General features: G+C 44.7%; 1 long non-coding RNA gene across 1 annotated transcript; it reads right to left on the bottom strand.

Annotated features, from left to right (window-relative positions):
• Positions 1 to 5713: 5713 nt before the first annotated feature.
• Positions 5714 to 20980, bottom strand: LOC140700629 (uncharacterized). The gene is made up of 2 exons (XR_012079090.1): positions 20714 to 20980; positions 5714 to 6140 (listed from the first exon to the last, which is right to left on the bottom strand). It is a non-coding gene; the product is annotated as an uncharacterized lncRNA (long non-coding RNA).
• Between the last annotated feature and the right edge of the window lie 1421 nt (positions 20981 to 22401).

Below are 22401 nucleotides of genomic sequence, written 5' to 3'. Positions count from 1 at the left end.
AGACTGGACCTGGGTGCTCACCGTCTAGGGGAGGGGGCTTTGCAGAGGAGGTAAGCTCAGAGGTGGGGCTTTGAAGGTTGAGCAGGAGTTTGCTAGGCAGTCCAGCAGTGATAAACTGATCCCAGGCAAGGGAGCAGCATGACGCCCGGAATGACCAATGTGTTAGAGCTCTACGTTTGGTTGAGGGGTGGTGTGGTGTAAAGAGGTGGCACCCGGAGCTTTCGCACCTTCCTTGTTGACTTTGTGAGCACCTGGGAACTCAGGGCCGAGCACCCGTGGCTCCTGAGGGAAGGGAAGAACTGTCCTGTTCATCTCTGTGCCGCCCAGAACCTGACTTACATGTGCATTGAGTGATCGAAGGATCTGTGCTCTGACAGAATACACCTACCCTAAAAATGAGCGCTATGCAGACTGCAGACTTTCCCCATCTGAGTCATTCACTGTGCTGGGCCAGAGACCCAATGAGCATCCACTCAGTGTCAGCTATGTCCCTGGGAGCCCCATGCCACCCTTCATTCTAGCCACCCTTCCTGTGGGGTCAGCCCGTGGGGGACTGAGGACTCCAGAGATCATGATGAAGGCGGGTGCGGTGGCAGCCCTCTCCCCCAGCTATCTGGGGCACCCAGAGCAAAGCTCGCCGGCTCATTCTCTGATTCTGAGCTCCGTTTCCACGGAAACAGATATCAGCAACTGTCAAAGTCCCGGCTTTCAAACACAGGTCTCTTCCAAAACTTACTCTCACGTGATTTGTAGCCTCCACGATTGTAGCAATTTTAGCCACCCACCCTCCACCGTGCTGTGAGGAGGAGAGCAGGGCATTGCGGGCAGAGCCAGGCAAGAACATAGGGCCCTGGTTCCCAGGTCAGTGCTCTGTTCCTTGTCCAGTGCTGCCCCAACCCGGGAAGCCCAGCAGCCATCCTGTCCCATTATCATGGGCCTCAGTTCACCCATCCATCCATATAATAAGGAGATAGGATCTGAAGTCCACACATGCTTGTTAGGCATCTCTGGATCAGACTGGGAGCTTGACCCTAATGCAGCCCTGGTCTCCGAGGCCGATGTCGCTAGAACCGAGATCTGGTTCCTAGTCACTGAGGGCTGGAAGCCTGCCCCCCCCCCCGCTCCCCCAGCACACTGGGAGGGGGAGAGGGGACAGAGCAGTCTCAAAGGAGAAAGGTTTCTGGAGGATGTCCACCGGCTCTGCCTCCCTCCACCCCTAGAATGCTGTCCGCACCCCCACACCCCCAGACTCCACCTTCACGTTGCTCTGCTGTCTCTGTCTTGTGGTTCGCTCTTCTCTCTGTCTCTGCATCCCTGTCCGTCTTGGCCTCTTCTGTCTCTGGGTCTCTCCATACATTTCCCTCCCAGTCTCTTTCTGTGGGCTTCTCTGGGTTTTTATCTGTCTCTCTGGGTTTCTCTGCTCTCCCACTACAGAGACCCATGAGAACAGGGATTTTTCTGTTTTGTCCGTTGTTGCATCCACAATGCCTAAGACAGCACCCAGCACATCGTAGGTGCTCAGCAAACATTTGTCAAGTGAATTATCTTATTATATGTCTCCTCTCTCCCTCTCCCTTGCTGCATATCTTTGCTTCCTCTCTCTGTCCTCCCTTGGCCTCATCTGCTGTTGTGTTGCTTCTGACTTCTGCTTCTCTCCCTCTTTTTCTCTGTAGCTATCTCTTTTGCTCGATCTCTCTCATTCTCTGTCTCCCTCTCTCACTGTTCTGCCTCTCAGTTGCTTCCGGATACACACACACACAAAACCATCTGTGGCATTCTTTCCTGTAAATGTTTCCTAGGTTGATGTGGGTTTAGGAAATCTAACTTTAAGCCTTCAGCTTCAACCCTCAGTCAGCCGCCTACACACATTCCCCACCTCCCCCAATAACCATTAGAAGCAGGACCCAGGCACTGGGGCAGCTCACAGCAAAACTGGGAAGTCAGTGATTTGTTTCTAATTCCTACAGCTGGCTCCAAGTCACTGTTTTCCTCTGCCCAGTGCCCCTCCTGAACAGCAAGACCCTCAGGGCCAAAAGACTGCCCCTCCCAGTAATCTACAGTAGAAAATGTTCTGAGGCAGCCACTCACAGCCCTGCATGACCCTAGTCACCAACAGCCATCTTCAGAGGCCTGTCCCCCTTCTTGGGAGCCTAGGGGAAGATGAATATTTTGCCCCAGGGAGAGGAGTTTTGGGCCCTCTAAAGCATGAGGGGGCAGTATGTAGTGGGTTCAAAGAGGCTATATACCCTGAGATAACCAACTCTGTAGACAGCCCCTAATCAAGAGAGTGAGATGTGGTGGTGGAACATGATATGGAGTCCAACAGCAGACCTGGTTCAACCTCAGCCTTACCCCTTTATTCTCTTTGTGGCCTCAGGCAAGTTACTTGACCTCTCTGAGTCTCTGTTTCCTCATTTGGAGAATTGAGGTCAGGATACCAACCTTTTGGAGTAAGACTTAGAATAAGGTATATAAAGGACTTCACATACGATCATGCTCAGTGAGTATCATTTCCACTTCTCTCCCAGGGCAAAGAATGTGCCCCGAAAAAGTAGAGTAAGGATGTTATAAATCTGTGTACTGCGCCAGACCCTGGGCCGGGACTGTCTTGTGTGGTAGTTAAGAGCCCTAACTTTGGGGTCTAAGTGTGAGGCCTGGTTCTGCCCCTGACAGCTGTGTCACTGACCTTCTGTAAAGCCTGGGTTTCCTCTTCTGTAGAATAGAGGTCATCACACTAACTCTTAGGGTTTGTTGGAGGATTCAATGAGATAATAGCTATAAAGTGCTTGGCCAAGTATCTGGCCTGGTGTGTGATCAGGAAATAGTAGATGGTACTAGTTTTCCAAATGTTAGCTCACTGGCTGTCACAACAGTTCTAAAAAGGAGGTGCTATTTCCCCCATTTTCCAGGGGAGGAAGCTGGGCTTGGAGCAGAGGGGTGGTTGATCACGTTACCCAGCTAGCAGGAGGTAGGGGGCAGATTGGAAATGGGCATCCTGACTCCAGCCCTCTTCTTGGCATCATCACTGTCTTAACCTCTCTCCCTTCCAGAGCTTCCCAAAACCCAGAAGCTGGGCCCTAGCCCGTGAGTCTTCCCTGAACAAGTTCGTGAGCACACTCTCACTAACTAATGATGTGATTGCAAGGGGAAGCAAGTTGTGGGAGCAAGACCCCTGCTCTGGGAGGCTAAATACCCAGGCTCACCCAGACGCTTCAAGCTCTTGAACTTGACGTAGAATCACAAATGATGGGAGAGGGGTGTGAGGAGAGCCAGGAGCCATGAAGAACAGTGAAGTCCTTTAGCAAAAGGGTGTCTGCTGATGTGGGTTCCAGGGAAGTGTTATTCATAAGTGTGGTTCATCTTACCTACTGACATGGGAACAAGAATAGTAGGTGTGACACCCCACTGGCACTTCGAGGCCGCATATGGAGGGAGGGAGAGAAGGTACGTTTGCTTACAAGAATTATTCTGGAGACAGTGAAGGGATCTCAAGGCAGAAAACAAGGCCAGGCACACCTGGAGCCTCCTGAGTCCCCCAAATGCCTTGAGGTTGGGTTCAGACCTGATGGGTAGCCTGGATAGGAGGACTCAGCTCAGTCACAACATGTGGGCCACATATGCCCTATTCTGTCCCCTACATAGCACAATTCCAATAGCAGGATGGGGCTGCTAACTGAGCCATCTGGGAGTGAGTGGAGGGGTCCTTTTGGAAAGAGGGTGGGAATGGAGATTACCAGCAGTGTCTTTGGCTGATGGAAGTGCCTGACAACACTAATCCCCCCATTTTTTAATTTTTTCAACTTGTCAGAGCTGTGAGTCACCCTCTAAGTAAAGGGATTCCCACGCCTAGGTGCTGGCTGGCTGGCAGATGCCAAAACAAGTCAAAGACCTGGTAGCGTACTGCTTGGCTAGGTTTGAGCAAGGCGCTGGGGCGGTATTATAGATGAGGCACTGTCACTTCTTGGAAAATGAATCGTCTTCAGAGCAGCAAGTTTCTCTACAAGGTATTTATTTATCCTCTGCCACTTTGCAAACATGATTCCAGTTCAAAACACTTGCAACAAAAGGATTGTGTTAGAGGTTAATTAAAGAGAAAAAAAGAAAGCAGGACAGAGGGGAAAAAAAAAAGAGAATGAAAATGAACATTGCATCTGCTGGGATAGAGCCCCAGGTGAAGCTGTCAGCTCCTCACTGGCCAAGGAGAAAAGGGAAGCATGATCACTATGGAGCTCTTGACATAAGGGGATCAAAATGACATTTGTTAAGTGTAATCTGGGATTTTTAAAATACATGATCTCATTTCCTTCCCGATATCCATGCCAAGAAGCCATTGTTATTCCCATTTTCTAGGAAGGAAAGTGAACCTGAGATGTTGCAGTGAATATTGTGATGGTGCTTCACTAAGATGCTCTCTCCAGGACCAATGCACTGATCCCTCAGCTTCTGGGGATTTTGGCCACTGAGAGCATGAAACAGCATTCCTCCCTGAAAATTGCCTTTGGCTGCAAGGAACTACTTCACCCCAAGTGACACCTCCTCCTTCAAGTAGAGCATCCTAGTCCTGTTCTGAGGGTCTGTAGGTCCCAAGGGGGTAATGTTTCCATCAGGGGACACAGTAAGAGTTCCAATGAACTTAAAATTATGACTGCTGCCCAGTTTTGAACTCCTTGAGCCAAGAGACCATCAGAAAGGAGAGGGATCCCCATCCTGGCAGAGGTGATTGACCTTGCTCATCAGAAGTTATGTCTGTGTGTCTAAACAGTAGGAACAGAGGAGAATCTGTGTCATGCTCAGGTGATCCACTGTGTGCAGCATGCCTGGCTTTCATGGTAAACAGACAAGTCAAGCAGAGTGTGGTAGCCCCGGATTCAGACCCTTCATAGCTGAAGGTCTGGGTCTCCACCAGGAAAGCTGCCAAGACCAGAAGAGATGTCAGCAGAAGGCGAGGGGGATCTACGTCATGCAGTAGAGCAGTGGTCACCAGTATCAGTGATAGTCTTGAGGTCAACTTCCACAGCTAAGGCAGTAGTTCACCCTGCTAAGCTTTTTCTTTAAATTTCCCAGGAAACAAACCCACCCAGAATCCTGGAGAAGTGATTCCCAAATGGGTCAAGCTTCACAGATGCAAATGGATCAGGACAGTGCTAGGGGTCCTCTGGTCCTCCATCCAGATCTCCTCTTCAAGGCTGACCCACTCATCCTAACCTGCATGCAGTGTGCTGCAAGGGTCCTCACCCAACGTTCTGTCCCAGTTAGGGGTGACTAATGTGGAACTGCAGTGCCTGGCTACCTTGCTTCAGTTAGGGCCATCCCAGCTTCAGGGCGCTCCCTAGGATCAACTGAGGTCTCGATTACAACCACAATGCAGGTCAGCCTCTGCCTCTGGCCAGTCCTGCCTTCCCACCTTCCTTACAGGCACATCTTCCAAGAACACCTCCTTATAAACTTGGGCCACAACTCTCAAAGTTGAGGTTGGTCTTCAGGGAAACCAATCAAAAGCAGACATGTAGGCAAACTTGCTCAAGGCAACAGCCCAGATATACACCTGTCTTACCATGTCGTGGAGGCACTTTCTCAAAAAAAGCAAGTGTTCTTCCATCAAATTATAGTTTAATTAAGTATTTAATAGAGAATCAAAGGTGTATACTCTTTGTAAGAGGAATGCTCATTTTTCTAGGTACTATGGTTGCATAAACAATGACCCCAGACTTAGTGGTGTTAATAACAACTGTTTTATCACACTCAGGGACCCTGTGGACCTTGGACAGGGCACAGTAAGGATGGCCATTCTCTACTCCATGGTGTCTGGGGATTCAGCTATCAAGCTCCAACAGCTGGAACTGGAATCTCCCAGAGGCGTCTTCTCTCACACATCTGGTGCCTGGGCTGAGATGACTCAAAAGTTGGGTTCGGCTAGGATTGTTGTGGCCTCTCCGTGTGACTTGGGCATAACACCACATGTTGCCTGGGTTTCAGAAGGGAGAGTGCTGAGAGGGGGCATTCCAGAAATCCAAGATGGAAGCTGCATGAATCTTTATGACCTGGCGTCAGAAGTCACGTGTTGTCATTTTTGCTGTACTCTAGTGGTCAAACTGCACAAATTCTCCTAGATTTCAGAGGAGGGAGTGTAGACCACAAACCTTGATGGGAGGAGTAGCAAAGAATTGGCAATCATTTGTTTTTTTAAACCACACACCACTTATAGGGATTTATCATAGGGAACTAATACAAGTGTCTCAGAGCTATGCAGAAGGACGCTTACCACAACATTGTTTCTAACGCAGAAAAACGGGAAACAATCTAAATGACCGAACACCCAAATGGGTTGGTTAAATAATTTGTGGTACAATGTGTCGATACCCTGAAATACTGTGCAGCTATTTTAAAAGATGATATAATATGATGGAAATATTTTTATAATATATTGTTAAGTGGAAAAAGTTGGTTGTAGATAGAATGTATAATAAGATACATTTTGATTTAAAGAATAGAGTTTTTAACAACGAAGTCCTACTGTATATCACAGGAAACTAAGGGGGAGAGTATAACTCAGTGGTAGAGTGTGTGCTTAGCATGCATAAGGTCCTGGGTTCAATTCCCAGAACCTCCATTAAAATAAATATATAAAAATAAATAAACCTAATTGCCTCCCCCGCCAAAACAAACCAAAAAAACAACAAAAACAAAACACACACAGAGGAAACTATATTCAATACCTTGTAGTAACCTATAATGGAAAAGAATCTTAAAAAGAATATATATATATATGTATATATTCATATATATATGAATCACTTTGCTGTATACCAGAAACTAACACAACATTGTAAATCAACTATACTTCAATTTAAAAAATAGAGAGTTTTGAAATTATAGAAATATTCAGCAATCTAACTGAGTTTTTCCTGTGCCAGCCCTGAGCCAGGCACTGAGGGATACAGAGAAAATAAGAACGGGCTTCTTGCTGTGAAAGCACTTACTGTCCAAGGGCAAGGGTGGTGGTAGTGGTGACAGACAGATACATAAAAGGAGGGATGTTTTTCTTTGGTGACTTTCCAGAGGAGATAACACTTGAGTTGAGTTTTGAAATAAATTGGCCAAATTAGGAGGGGAGGTGTTGTAGTCATGGAGCTTGACACCCGCCCACCCCCCCACATGCCTTCCACAAATCATAACCCCATTTCTGTTGCTGGTGGTTGGCTCAGGCACTGGCATGTGTTTAGTCCTGGTCAATGTGAGGTGAGGGGAAGCCTGCTAGAGGGCTTCTGAGAAGAGAGTCCAAATCTCTAATAAAGAGACCCTGGGCATGGTCTCCTTTTCCTCCTGTGGATGCTGTCAAGTCTAGGAGTGAAGTTTGAATCTACTGCCATCTTCTTCCAATCTGGAATGGATTCTATTTTCGAATGAATCTGATCCCAAGAGGGGTAGAGAAAAGAGATGGAAAAAGCTGGCTCCTCCCCACTTTTAAGCTGCTAATTGCATAGTGCCTAGGACACATCTTTCCTCTATACCAAGTGAGAGAAGGCATTTCCTGATTGCTTAAGCCACTTTGAGTCAAGGTGTTCTGTTACTTGCAGCTGGAAGGATGCTAATTATTGCAGAAGAACATTCTAGGCACCAGGACTAGATGAGAAAGACTGGCCTGCAGTTCAGTGTGGCTGCAGGGGAAGCTGAATGGGAAGGAAGAATGCCAAGGGCTGACAATGGAGGGGCCAGTAGGGCCAGGTCATGACAAGATTATGTCACCAAAGTTTCCATGACTTCATCCTGAGGGCAATGGGGAGCCAGACAAGAGTTTCAAGTGATAAAGTGATGTGTTCAAATCCGTACCGTAGGAAAATCTCTCTGGTAGTGAAGAACAGTTTGCAGGAGAGAGAGATAGAGAGACAGAGATAGATAGACAGACAGACAGATAAGACAAGGAGATCAGTGGGAAGACAGATGCCTGTGGGAGGAGATGATTGGGCGGTGGCCATGAGATGGAGGAGAAAGTCAAGACATCTGAAGGAGGTGGAGTTGTCAGGCTGGGTGAGCAACTGGCTGTGTGGAGAAGAGATGGGAGGAGGCTTCCTCCCGGGGCTCTGGCTTGGGCATCTGGGAGGATGGTGGTACCACATACTGAGAAGGCAGTGCCAGAAGCTTTGTGTAGGAAGCAAAAAGCTCAGTTTAGATGAGGTACTTGGTGCCTCAAGATACTAATAGCATAGGGAAGCTTACTGAAAGGCATCTCTTACCTTTCTCCTGCTGACCATCTTCATTGGCTTTGGGGAAATATCCCTCCACCCATGGATAGAGTCTTGGGTAGCTTGCCATCATTCTGGCTAAAGGGTGGACCATGATCTAAGTCTGAACAATTAAATGTTTTCTTTGGAATCTGAACTTTGACCTGTCTCAAAGAAAGTAATCAATCATCCCCCAAGATGAGGTTTTGTCCTAGTCTGGGCCTCCTTGAACTTGAAGCCTAAGCAAGGGCTTTTATGCAGGAAGTGTATTTGGGAAGTGATTCCAGGGAGCAGGAGAGAGGAAATGGGAAGAGAAATCTAACCCAACGGTTATCACGTTGGGTGTTCCAGCCCCCTGGAACCCTCTGGGGAGTGCACTGTGAGTCCCAGAACAATCTGCAAGAGGGGCGAAGGGAGAGGCCTGTGTTCATTGGCCTCTGACCCCACGGGGTAAGGATATTCACTCCTGCATCGCTGGGTAGCCCCCAAATGTATGCCCAGCAAGCTCGCACGGGCACCTCAGGTGGTAGCCTGAGAACAGCTTGGGGCAGGAAGTGAGATGCTGCGGCACATCTCATTTTGAGATGAAGCACTATCAGTGCAAACTGGGTCAAAACCTGTGCAGAAGAGACCACGCTGGCAGTAGAACGGAGCCCAAGAGGATGTGAGGCAAGACGAGATGTCGGATGCAGGTCTCAGAAGGCTGCCTGCTGGCTCCTGCTGCTGGGATCTCCAGAACTCTATCCACGGTGTCCTCTCCAAGCCCTGATGGCCCTTCTGCAAGCCACATCATAGCCTCCCAGTGGATTCCTTTGGGGCTCACACTAGTCTGTTTCTACAGCTTAAGATAAAAAAAATGCTGATGGTTGTGGCACATGACATCTTAGGGAGCAAACTCAATACAGCTGTAGAGCAGGTAACAAAACATTTTCCTCTGGTATGTTTTGAATGACGCTTTGGCAAAGTTGGAGGGCTGAGGCATATCTTCCGCGGGTGTAGCCCTCCGACTCATTGTCTTTCCTGAATCCAAGAGATTCAGGGACTCTTAAGCGGAAGGGCTCCACCTGCTCTTGCCTTTATCACCCATACTCCTGCCTGAGAACAGCAAAGACATACATGTAACTCATCAACAGCCCCAGATGGGTGTGCTCCCGGGCTACAAGAGGGTCCTCAACGTACCGCCGCTAAGAGTGGGCCTGCTTAGACCCACTCTTGGACCTGAGTGAGGGGCTTCATGAGTTTATGGCACAGGATGGAATCACATTATCATTAAAACTATGAATTTCTCTCTCTCCCTCTGTGTGTGTGTGTGCGTGTGTGCTTGCGTGCGTGCGTGTGTGTGTGTGTATGCACGCTTTGCATACATACTGGGCCAGATTTCCTCAGGAGAGACGGTTCAGATGGTCACTGACTAGGTACCCCTTTTAGGGAACCATGGAGGAAACGAAAGGCAGGGAGAGAATGGCAAGTAAAGAACAGATTGGTAGGACCGGGACACACCAAGTGGTGTGCACATTTTTCCATTCTATAAACATAAACCAAGCTTAGATATTGGGTACCTGTGCCCCCCAAAGAGCTCCATGTCTAATAAAGCTGGTGGACACCAATATAAAGTTGAACAGGAAATTTTAAGAGCTAACATCAGGAGATATGGAACATATCATAAGGGAGTCAGTGTTGTATTATTATGGAAAATGGAAGGACTGCCCAGGGGAGAAAGTGTTGGGTGGGTCTTGAAGGATGAGGCGTTTCCTGGCAGATGATGGAGGGACAAGGAACAGGAGACGAGGAATCAGCACAGTAAAATCACAGAGGTGTGAGGCAGCACGGTGCATTAGGGGACACGGGGAAAGGGAATGGTAGGAAGTTGCGAGGAAGTTCGTATTTGATTCCGTGGGAAAAAGGAAGCCTTTGAGGATTTAATTTGGGAAATAACATTCCTATATGCATTTTTTATATATTTTAAATAAAACATGTGTGATATAAAAAAAGTTCAGACAGTAAAAGTAAAAGCCCTCATTGTCCTTTCCACCCCTCTACCCCCACTTGGTTAACCATCACAGCTTACAGTTAGCAGTTTCTTGTGTATCTCTCCAAGTATTTCTATGTACCTCTAACAATTTATATATATATATCCTTTTTATTTCTAACAAATGAATTCAATTATATATGCTATTCTGTAGCTTGCTTTTTTCTCTTAACAATAAATGTATCCTAGGCATCTTTTCACATTACATATAGGGACACTTCACTCTTTTTAACAGCTTCACGGTATTACATAGCAAAGGGGAACAAATTACCCTCCAAAATGACTATGCCCATTTACACAGTCACTAAGCATATATGAATATTCCAGTTGGCTTTCCTCCTTGTCAACATTCTAGCCATCTTTTTCATCTTGACCATCTGACATCTTATTGGGATCTCATTGACAGTCTTGACAATCTGGTATCTTACTGTCTTAATTTGCATTAACTAATTAAATTGTAAGTAAGGTGCTCATCTTTTTACTGTGTTTATTAACCATTTGCATTTGTTTTTATGCAAACAGCTTATTTATATCTTTTATTCACTTTTATATCTGTTAGTCATTAATTTATTAAAATTATTTATATTTTAATGAAATTAGACTTCTGTTTATAAATAAATTATAATAGTGCATATAGGAGTGTATATAATATATATTAATTATCTTTTGGCTTCGTTTACAGTGGTTTTGCCATATGGAAATTTAAAGTTTTTTTAATGTTCTCAATTTATTATGGTTTTCTTCTAAGTTAATGTTAAGTCTGAAAGTCTTTGCTCATTCCTAGGTTATGAAATAATTCTTCAGTATTTTCCTCTAGCACTTTTATGATCTCATCATTATGTTAAAATTTTTTTTAATTATTTTATTTTATTTTTGGCGGAGGAGGGAGGTAATTAGGTTTATTTATTTATTTTAGAAGAGGTACTGGGGATTGAACCCAGGACCTCATGCATGCTAGGCATGCGCTCTACCACTTGAGCTATACCCTCCCCCCTTAAAGTCTTGATTCTATGTGGAATTTAATTTGCACACTTTGCTAGCAACTTGCTCCCTTCATAGACCCCTATATTCCCAATTATTTCTTCCATTTGTTGAATCATGGTTGGATTTTCCTAATCAAGAGTCTTCCATTTCCAACTTATGGGTGAGGATTGTAATGAGAACCTGTGCCTAAATTGCAGGTAATGAAGAAAAAAGTAACAGGAGATTCTGAAGCCTGTTGTCCTGTTGGTATCTGAGACCTTTCACGTTCTACAAGAGACGGGTAAGTGCAAATGTGGATACTTGTTACGTTATGGAAATGGGGGTGGGGTGGGCAGGTGAGTAAAATAGTGCCTGGTGTGGTGAGGATGTGGTGGCCAGGGTACGCTCGCACCTGCTGCTGGGACTGTCCCCTGGGAGCAGTCCTTCTGGGAGGCAGGGCGGCAAACTCTCTGTGTTCTCTGGCTCAGTAAGTCCACTTCAGGGGGTTAACCTGAACAGATGACCAGAGAAGCCAACGTTCACATACTAGAGAGTTTATCACAACAAAATGAATAAGAAAGAAACGTTGAAACAGCTGTAAAAGCCAGAGGTTATGATGAGGTAAATTAACAATGCTTCAGCCATATCAGAGAATGTTTTATAGCCATTAGCAATCATATTTTAAGGAAATAGTCAATATCGTGAGGAAAGTTTATGATATAATTTTAAGTGAAAAACATAAGACTACAAACTACTTATATGAGTATGAGACCATCTTTTCCCCAAACTATGTGTGTTGTGCATAATATGTGTGACTGTCGGTTATGTACCCATCAGTTAGTAGCTCTGAATGTAAGCAAGTCACTTATCCTCTCTAAGGGTCAGTTTTACCCTCTACAAAATGGGACACTGGTGGTACTTACCTCATATGGTTGCTGTAGGGATTAAATAAGCCTCAACAACAACAACAACAACAACAAACATGAAAAGTAATTAAAGACCAAAAAGAAATAAAACGCCAACCATGGCAGGGCTACAGATGCTTTGACTCTTCTTTACAATATTTTGGTATTTTCAGATTTTCTGCAGTGACATAAACGTGTTTAGGTAAGTGAGCAATCTGTTCCTATCATGTTTTCAACACCAAGCTGTATGGATTGGAAGATAAGCCACTGAATTTTTTAAACAGAAAACACATTCTAATGATCAAAACATTAAAGGCATAAAACTGTGCAGACATGGAGAAAGTGAGTCTGCTGCCCAGCCCTGTCCCACGGGCACCCAGGGGCGCTCTGTGGTGACCACCCCCCCCCCACACTATCACTGGTTTGTTAACTGTTTTTTCCTAACATCACTTTTGAGACAGAAGAAGATTCCCACACCTAGTGACTTCATCTAGATCTGACCAAGACCTAACTCGAAGTGGCTTAAGCAAAACAGAATGTTTTGGCTCACATAGCTGTAAAGCCCAGGGGTGGCTCTGACAGCAGGCATGGCTGGGTCCAGGCCCTCAATGGTCAGGCCACCATTAGACTTGTGTCTCTAACTCTTGGCTTTGCTTTCTTAGGTGCCAGCTTCACTCTCAGACAGGCTTTCCCTAAAATGCCTCAAAAATGGCTAATGGTTCCAGGCTTATGTCCTACCAGTTTAGCAACCTCCATGAAAAAACAGCATTTCTCTCCTGCTCTGCCAAGAATCCCAGGTTCTTCTCTCATTGGCCTGATGTGGGATCACATTATCACCTCAGGTCCAATCCTTGTGCTCAAGGCCATAGGATGCTCTGATCAGCCAGGCAGCCTGAGATCAGCCTCTCCAGAACCAAGAGTAAGACAGAGTGGGTTCCTAAAGGAAAAGTGATGGGTTTTGTCACCAAAGAAGGGGAATGAAAGCTGAACAGGAGGAGTAAGATAGGGGGCCACCACCCTACCCTAGTGCCTCTAGAAGAATGATCCACTCGCTGAGCAAGTTACCGTCTCCTTTTCACAGATCTGTGTGACAAGGGAGGTATCGTCATTCCTACCAGTGGCTTCATGTATGTGTGGTGTGAACATCCCTGGGAGGCCTGGCTGTCACTAAAGCCTTCTGCCCAGCTACTCACATGGACTTCACTTCATCCCGGGAAGTTAGTCTCTTAAGGTGCTTTTTCAATTTCCATGAATTCAGTAAGCATTTTAAAAAGCACTAAAAAGAAGTAGCTGCATGTCATAGAAGGGGAGGAGGACTGGGCTGGGTGAGGGTAGGAGACTGTGAGGGAGGACAAGAGGGAGAGTAAGAAAAGACTGGCTCCTGGCTCAAGGCAGGATGGGACCCATTTTCTAAGGGCCAACCATGTGACACACACTTCTTCAGACGTGGTTCATTACTCTTCACACACCTGGGAGGGGTGAGGCATTTGTATCCCCAGTTTACAGATGAGGGAACTGAGGCACAGGGAAGATAAAACACTTGCCAAAGCAATTCAGGGAACCAGTAGCAGAAAAGGGATTCAGAGCCAGGTCTGTCTGTCTTCTTTCCTTTCTACTCCATCTTGCTGGTTCAGGAACTCACAGTGACCCTATCAGGTTCCAAATGGAATCTAAACTCCATCCTTAGTCCCAGGCCTCTCTGAACATTTCTTTCTACAGCAGGTGAAGCTGAAAGGACCCCACACCGTGTAAACAATGCTAATAACCCTATTTGTGACATCCGATCTGATGGATAAGCAGCCTCTTCTCTCCCTTACTCATGTCTGTTTGTACCTATCACCCCTGCATGTATATCCCTTCTTTGGTGCCTCTGTTTCCCTGGGACGAACTCCTGTTGCTGCCAAAGTCCAGGTAGAGGAGAACTGATTCTCTTCATTCATCTATTTATTCATTCAACAAACCCTCACTAAGTTTCTATGATGTCAGGCTGGTGGCAAGAGCTTGATGAGGTAGCTCCTGCCCTCAGGGAGTTCACAATCTAGTGGGGGCGAGGAAGGCCAATCACAGCACTTGGCATGTTGCAACCAGTGCTGTGAGATCTATATGGCACTAGGGTGGCACCTAACTCAACCCAGGCAGGGGTGGGATGGGGAGGTCAAGGAAGGCTTCCTGGGAGAGGTGACACTTAAGGAAGCTTTAAAAAGTGAGGTGCAGTACATTAGGTGCAGAAAGGGGCATTCCAGGCTAAGAGATAGTATGTGTGTTGAGGACAATTGTCATATTCATGGTTGTCCATCTTCTGAATAGTCTTTCTGTATTTGGGGTGATTCCCTAATGGGTCCCACCTTCCTAAGTTAGAAGGCAGAACATCAATTCCCAGCTTCCCTTGCATCTAGGAAGCAGACATGTGGCTTGGGCTCTGCCAATCACCCAGGACTTTGATTCAGGAGAGAGCAGCGTGAAGAAACAGGCCCTCAGTGAGACTGAGATTGCACTGTGCTGGTGCAGGTGGGTTTTTTTGGGGGGAGGGGATGGGTAGGTATGACAGTTTCTGGTTTGAGTCCCTGACACAGATGTGGCATTGGTGCTAGTGGCAGTAGCAATGGCAGTTGCCATTGAAGCTGAGGTCCTAGTGTTTGGTGTTTGGCTATAGTAGTGACAGAGACAGCAGGTTTTCGGATGGCCAGTTCTGTAGTTTGTCCCTAGAAGTGATGTTTATTATTGAGTCTGCTCCTCTCAGCCTTCTGATAATTCTCTGAACAACCTAAAAACCCGCAACAAACCCCATTTCTGCTTTCATGTGCTCAAATGGATTCTGTTGTTGGCAACTAAAGGCCCTGATTTATACAAAGAAGGAGGTGAGATGCTATGGTTGGTGATGAAGTGTATTTGGACCAGATCATAGAGGACCAGAACCAGGCTAGAGGTTAGGATGAAGGCCATGAAAATCTGTAGAAGGATCCAAGCAGAGGAGTGGCAATGACTGGGCATCGCTTTCTGGAGGCCAAGGGGAACATGGATACAGACTCAAAAATCATGAGATCAGAGGATGGCATCCCCATTTTTAGATTGATGGATAGCATAGTTTTTAAGGTTTGAAAGAGTAAGTGTAGAGAAATGGTTACGACCATAGACTTTGTCCATGCTCTTTGCCTTAGTTTCCTCATATTCAAGATGGGAAATAAGTGTACCTATCATATTTTGGGTTAAATTAGTTAATATTATAAAATGCTCAGAATAGTGCCTAGAATTTAGTAGACACTTCGTGTTAGCTATTATTATTGGGAGTGATACCAAAAGAGTTTATGCCTGGGATTTAGGGTGACAATTTCTGGTTCTTGTTTTGCCATAGCTGTCATGTGCCTCCATCTCTGATGTATGAAATGTGAGGACTGGATCTCTGATCTAGTGAGAAGCCAGTTCTTCTCTCTGACCAGTCAGCCCTGTCTCTGCCTCTGTCCCCAGGGGGACTTGGAAATAAATGCAATCTGAGTTGTTTCATCACTTGACTTCTTGTCTGACACAGCAGACCACTTCTTCCTTGGAATGTAGTCTTCCATGGCCCCCTTGATATCCTAGGTTCCGGGATTTCCTTCACCCTTCTAGCTGCTCTTTCTCCATCTTCTTCCCAGCTTCTCACCCTCAACTTATCTCTTAAATGTGGGCCTTTCCCATGGCTCCTCCTGTACCTTTCCTCTCTTCACTCCACACTCTGTTCTCAAGCCAAGTTCTCAAAGCTTCTTCCACTTCCTCTAAACAGGAGATATTTGTATCACTTCTCCATCCAGATCCCTCCCCTGAGCTCCAGTCCTGCATGGCTACCTGTTTCCTGCACAGCTCTACATTTACCCTACTGGGTAAATGTAATACACCTAAAAAAGAACTCATCATTCATTGCCAGCCCAGTCTTATAGCCCCCTTCCTGGAGGATGGCCCACCATCATCCAACTTAGATGCCCAGACCAAAAGCCTTTATTGTTAAGGGGCCTCAAATCTTATTTGTCACCAAGTCCTCCCCACTCCACTGTCTCAGAGTAACTTCTTCATTCATCACAGCCTGTACTCTAGCCCAAGCCCTCCTCCTCTGTCACCAGGACCTTTGCACGAGCCTTCTCTCTGGTTTCACTGCCTCTAGTCTTGCTCACTCTGATCCATACAATACGATAGTATAGCATGTGATCAGGTAGGGCCTATTCTAGAGTTGCAAGTTTAGCTTAATGTCCTGAAATAGGTCAATATAATTTTTATCACTTTCACAGAATAAAAGAGAAACAAGCTAGGAAAAGAAAGGAATTTCTTTAATCTGAGAAAGGATATCCACAAAAATCCTATAGCGAACATCATATTTAATATGAAATGTTGAGCACTTTCCCCCTGATGTCAGGCACATGGCAAGAAGGTGCCATCACACTATTTTTGTTCAACCATTGTGCTAGTAATCCTAACCAGAACAATGAGGCAAGAAAAAGTAATAAAAGACATAAAGATTGAAAAAGGAGTAAAACTGCCATTATTTTGTGATGACATGACCATGTGTGTAGGAATTTTAAAAAATCTTTAAATAAAGTACTAGAATTAATTTAGCAGGTTTTCTAGATACAGGATAATATACAAAAATAATTATACATATTTTTTTTAAATTTGGGGGGATAATTAGGTTTATTTATTTTAATGGAGGTAACAGGGATTGAACCTAGGACCTCATGCATGCTAAGCACACACTCTACTACTGAGCTATACCCTCCCCCATATTTTTCTATAGTAGTAAAAGTTAGAAAATGAAATTTGAAAATAATACCATTTATAATAGCATCAAAAAACATCAAATACCTAAGAACATATGCAATGAATTATGTGCAAGACCCTTACTCTGAAAACTTTAAATTACTGCTTCAAAAAGTAAAAGAAGACCTAAATAAATGGAGGGATATACTATATTCATGGATTGGAAAATTAAATAGTTTTTTTTTATTGTGGCAACAGGACTACAGCAAGGGGACAGTGAGTGTTTGGTTCCTATTCCTACGACACATTCAAATAGGCATAATTCTCATATTGATGATAAGCAGCTTTATTGCTAAGAACTGCCATGGAAAGTTCTGGTGGATCACTTCACCCCACTTCTTTTTAACATTTTTTTTTATTGAGTTATAGTCATTTTACAAAGTTGTGTCAATTCACCCCACTTTTAATACAAGGTCCGTATATGGAGATGCTCTCACTAGCTCAATGACAGTTGGCTATGCAGTTTGAGTTCTACCTTTAGTTGTTGCCTTGGACTGTTGAGCCATCTACCTGTCTCCAACTTCATTCCTTACTTTAATGAACCGCTCAGATCGCAGAATTAGGGGTGATGGAATGGCAGAGATAAAGTGACAACCTCTGAGATGAAAAGTGACATGGGTTCTATTTATACATTCATTCATTTATTCATCAAACTTATATTAAGTTTGCACTGTACTAGGTGTCAAGATAAAAAGATGATTGTTACCCACAAGAGATCACTTCTTAAAGAAGCTACAGACATCTCATCAGTTTACTATGCAGTCTACTAAGTCTACAGACAATATCAATATACTTAAGGATATAGAAAGTAAATGAAAATTCAGAAGAAGCAGCATCTAAGTGGGCCTGAGAGTCAGATGGAGCATAAAAGAATAGAGTTTCAGGTAAATAGCTAAGGATTTCAGTATTGTTAAAGTGCCAATTCTTCTCAAATTGACCTATAAACTCAATGCAATTGCAATTCAAAAAATCTAACAGCTTTTTAAAACTTCACATTCTGATTCTAAAATTTATATGAAAATTCAAAGAACCTAAGCAGACAGTGCAATGTTGGAGAAGAACAAAGCTTGAGGACTTACACTATCATATACAGAAACTCATTATAAAACTTCAGTAATTAAGACAATACAGTATTGGCACAGAGTAGACAAGTAGACCCATTGGTCTTGGGTCTTGGTAACTTCAGGTAGACAAAGATTGTTTAAACGTATCAGATACACACTGAAAAAAGTCAAACATTAAGGGAAAGGTTGAAAAGATAAAGGAAATGAACATCATTTAAATTAAGAACTTCTCTTCATCAAAAGACACCATTAAGACAGTGAAAAGGTGAGCCAGAGAATAGGAGAAGTTATTTGCAATACATATATCAAACAAGGGACTCATACCTAGAAAAGTTAAAGAACTTTGTCAAGAAAACATAGCTGACAACCCATTAAAAAAAAATAGGCAGGAGACTCAAACAGAGGCTTCACAAATCATCAATAAACATATTAAAAGGTGCTCCACATCATTAGTCATCTGTGAAATGCAAATAGAAGCCACAACGAGATGCTATTATACACTTACCAGAATGGCTAAAATGAAAAGGACCAACATTTTCAAGTGTTTGCAAAAATGTGGAGCAACTGGAACTCTCACACATTGTTAGTAGGAATATATATTGATACAATACTTTAGAAAACTGGCAATATTTCCAGAGCTAAAGGTATATATATTCTTTGTCTCAGGAATTCCACCCTTGTATGTAAACCCAACAGAAATAAGTATGCATATATCCATTAAAAGAAATGTATAAGAATATTCATAGCAGCATTATTTTTAATAGCCAAAAATTGGAAATGGCCCAAATGTCCTAGATAAATATAGAATAAAATAAAATATATATTATATATATATATATACACACACACACACACACACAGTAAAAATTATATAACCAGGAGAAAGAACAGAATACTGCTACATGTGGCAACACACATGAATCTCTTGGACATAATGTGGGGCAAAAGAAGCCAGGATCAAACTGTACATATGATATAATTTCATTTATACGGAGTTCAAAAACAGACAAAATTAATACATGATGACAGAGATCAAAATAGTGGTTACTCTATAGGGGATATGACTGGGAGGGCACATGAAAGAGACTTCTGGGGACTGGAAATGTTCTGAATCTTGATATGAGTGGCAGTTATAATTCATTAAGAGGTGTATGGTGCACTTAAGATAAACAAGTTCGTGCTGTATAGCACAGGGAACTATATTTGGTATCTTGTAGTAACTTATAGTGAAAAAGAATATGAAAACGAATATATGTACGTTCATGTATGACTGAAGCATTGTGCACAACATTGACAACAAGAAATTGACACAACATTGTAAACTGACTGTACTTCAATAAAAATATATATACAAAAAAAGAAGAGGTGGACTTAAGACTTGAACAATCTATTGTTTGTAAGCCATACCTCAATTTTTAAAAATTAAAAAGTTTAAAGCATCAGTGTCCATCAATATCTCCCCATTGCTTACAAATTTTCCTTCAGAGCACTAAAACCGGCAATTAGTTCATTGTTTCGCTTCCACCCATTCCTCTACGGGACTGTAAGCTCCATGAGGTCAGGACTATGGCTGTACTTTTCACTGCTGTTATTCCAGCTCCTAGCAGAGTCCCTGGCAAAGAGCAGATGCTCTATCAAGGCATGTTTCAAATAACTTAATACATGAGTAGTGGCTTTATCTTGTTCCAATAGCAAAGCTCCCGGAGTCTACCCCTCAGCCTCCCCCTCCCACCTCCCTGAGGTTTCTGGAGGCTTCCCAGCTCTCTTCTTCAGTCCTGGAGACCCCAAAAGGCAGTGTTCTTGCTCATGTCCAGCCCTTGCGTAGGACACTCTGGAATATCCTTTCCCCTTTCTCTGTCTCACAAACTCCTAACTATCCTGTGGCCCATTCCAAACCCTCACACAACTCACACCTTCACACTCTTAAAATTTAAATAGAATACACTTATCATTATGCCTTTATTTCTATTCCTCCACAATTCCCTGACTTTGAGACCTTAGACAAATTACCTAACTCTCTGGGCTGGTTCTTCTCAGTTTGCATAGCCCCTGTCTCCAAGATCTATTCTTTTTCTCTTCTTTCGTGTGCCCCTGCCCCAGAAAGCGGACCTCTGTGGACTACATCATCTAGGACACCTTGCCTTCTGTTTTCCTGTGGATTCATCCAGTAGTAAGCACCAGCAGGAGCAGGAGGAAAGGGTGTTAATTCCTAACCTCCCATGCCCATGCTCTCTGGCTACAGCTCCCATCAGGTGACCCCCCTTTCACAGCCCCAGCTTCACTAGGTGCTAGTGACAACCTTCCTACTCCTTCCCCCTTCAGACCTATAGGTTCCTAACCTGGGGCACCCCACCACCCCTTGTAGGTTTCCTTAACCCTTCCCTTACCTCTGTATAGACCCCTTATTAAACTCTCAAGAAACCCTTCAGTGGGGTTGGGATATAGCTCAGTGGTGGAGTGCATGCTTAGCATGCACGAGGTCCTGGGTTCCATCCCCAGTACCTCCACTAAAAAAAGAAAAAAAAAGTTACAGGAAGACACTTAAAAAAAAAAAGAGAAAGAAGCCATTCAGTTCCCATCTACTTCCTACTAAGACCCAGTCTCACATACTCTCTAACCCTCAATTTACTCATTTGTCAACTGAGAGGCAACTGTGATGATTAAATGAGATGGTGTACCTGCAGTGCTTAATATAGTGCTGGCCATAGTAAGTGCTCAATGAAAATGAACTACCTTTATACTTACGATTTTTCTCCATCACTTGGCTTTGAGTGCCTCATTTCATTTGATGGAGGCTCAATAAATATTGTTGAAAGAATGGGTGAGCTGTTATACAGATGAAGATGAGTCACTATGTTACTTATAGAATCATGAAATCTCTTCATTTAGCTGAAGAACTTTCTGATAGAACTATCTCCTCAGATAGCAAGCTCCCCATGTCTGGAGGTGTTCAAGCTCTGGAGGTAGACAGTCACTTGATGGTGATGTTGAAACAAACATGGCATGGAGCAGGGGGAGTTGGTTAGATTTTGAATGCCTTTCTAGCCTCAAGATTCTAGAATTCTATGATTCCTGGAGTCAGAGGAAAAGAAAACAAAAAAACCCTTGGCTTAGGTTCCGAAGAATGAACAAGGGCAAATCTACATATGGACTCACAATATTTTGGTTCAGCTCTTCAATACCGCCAAGTTGGCCAGACTAGTCTCATTCTGAGAGGAGCAAAGGAAGCCCAGAGAGGAGAAGGGACTGACCCGAGGTCACATGGATAGGCTAGAACCCAGCGCTCCTAACTCACAGCCTGGTTTGCCTCCACATGCATCAGGCCTCGGAGGAAGATGCACTTCTACAAATTCTACAAGATGGTTTCTCTCCATAGCTTTCCCCGGTCAGACGCGAATCACAGCAGTGAGTCAGTGGGCAGGCCAGGAACCAGGGAGGGGCACCAGCTGAGATCCCTCACAGGACAACTCACAAGGCAAGAAGACGTGGTGGGTAGGAGTGGAGAGAGGAGCCCTGTCTTCACCTTTCGGGGCCTACTGGGACAGGAGGAACAGATGTGGTTGGCGTGGCCCAGAGTGGAGCCAGCTCTCAGAACTTTCCAGGAGAGTGATCTGTGAGGACAGTCCTCGTCCCCTCCAGGGCACAGCAGGGGCTGCAGGATCACTAGTCACCAGTTTTAGAAAGGAGATTCCTGCCTGGGGTGAGGAGAGGAACTGGGGATCTCTGAAGTTCCTTCCTCAATCCATAAAAGTTTAAGATCTTGAAAGTGGGGAAAATCAAATTCATCAGGCTTAGTATCACCCATGGGATACTGGAAGCACCTCTAAAACATCCCATGACAGCCCAAATTTATCGGGAACCTCTCCCTGAGCCCCTACAGCACCCCGGGCGTCCCTCATCTTGGCACTTTTACTAAGACGTGATTTTTCCCAGTCCTGGTTAAGCCACCAGCACTCTCACTTGGACCCCTCCCCCAGCTTCCTATCTCCCTCTCCTCCCCTTCTCCACCCAGAGGCCTGGGTAGTGTTAATAGGTAATTATCAGATCACTCTCTTAAAGCCCTCCCAGGGTGGCCCTTTACTCTTCGAATAAAGTCCCACAGTTCACGAGGCTCTTCTGGACTGGCCTTTGCCTGCCTCTCTGACTGTCCTGTGACTCCCCCATCACTCAGGCACACTCTGGCCACGCTGGACCTCTTTCTGTGCCTCAGTTGGGCTAAGCCTGCTTCTCCCTCTGGGAGTTTGCACTTGCTGTTCCCTCTGTCTGAAACGTTCTTCCTCCAGATTTTGGCATGTCTAGTGGATGCTGAGGTGTGCCCCCAAGGTCCCCCTTCAGGACTGAGTCCTCAGTCCCAAAGGTGCTGAGAGCTTCGGTGGCAGGAGCTATCAGTTGAGACTCTCTGGGAATGACTCCCTGCTGAAGATGGCTGTCTT

Source organism: Vicugna pacos, chromosome 13, assembly GCF_048564905.1.
Source record: "Vicugna pacos chromosome 13, VicPac4, whole genome shotgun sequence".
Taxonomy (NCBI): domain Eukaryota; kingdom Metazoa; phylum Chordata; class Mammalia; order Artiodactyla; family Camelidae; genus Vicugna; species Vicugna pacos.
Note: the sequence above shows the minus strand (reverse complement) of the source record. Positions and strands in the feature narration are given on the sequence as shown.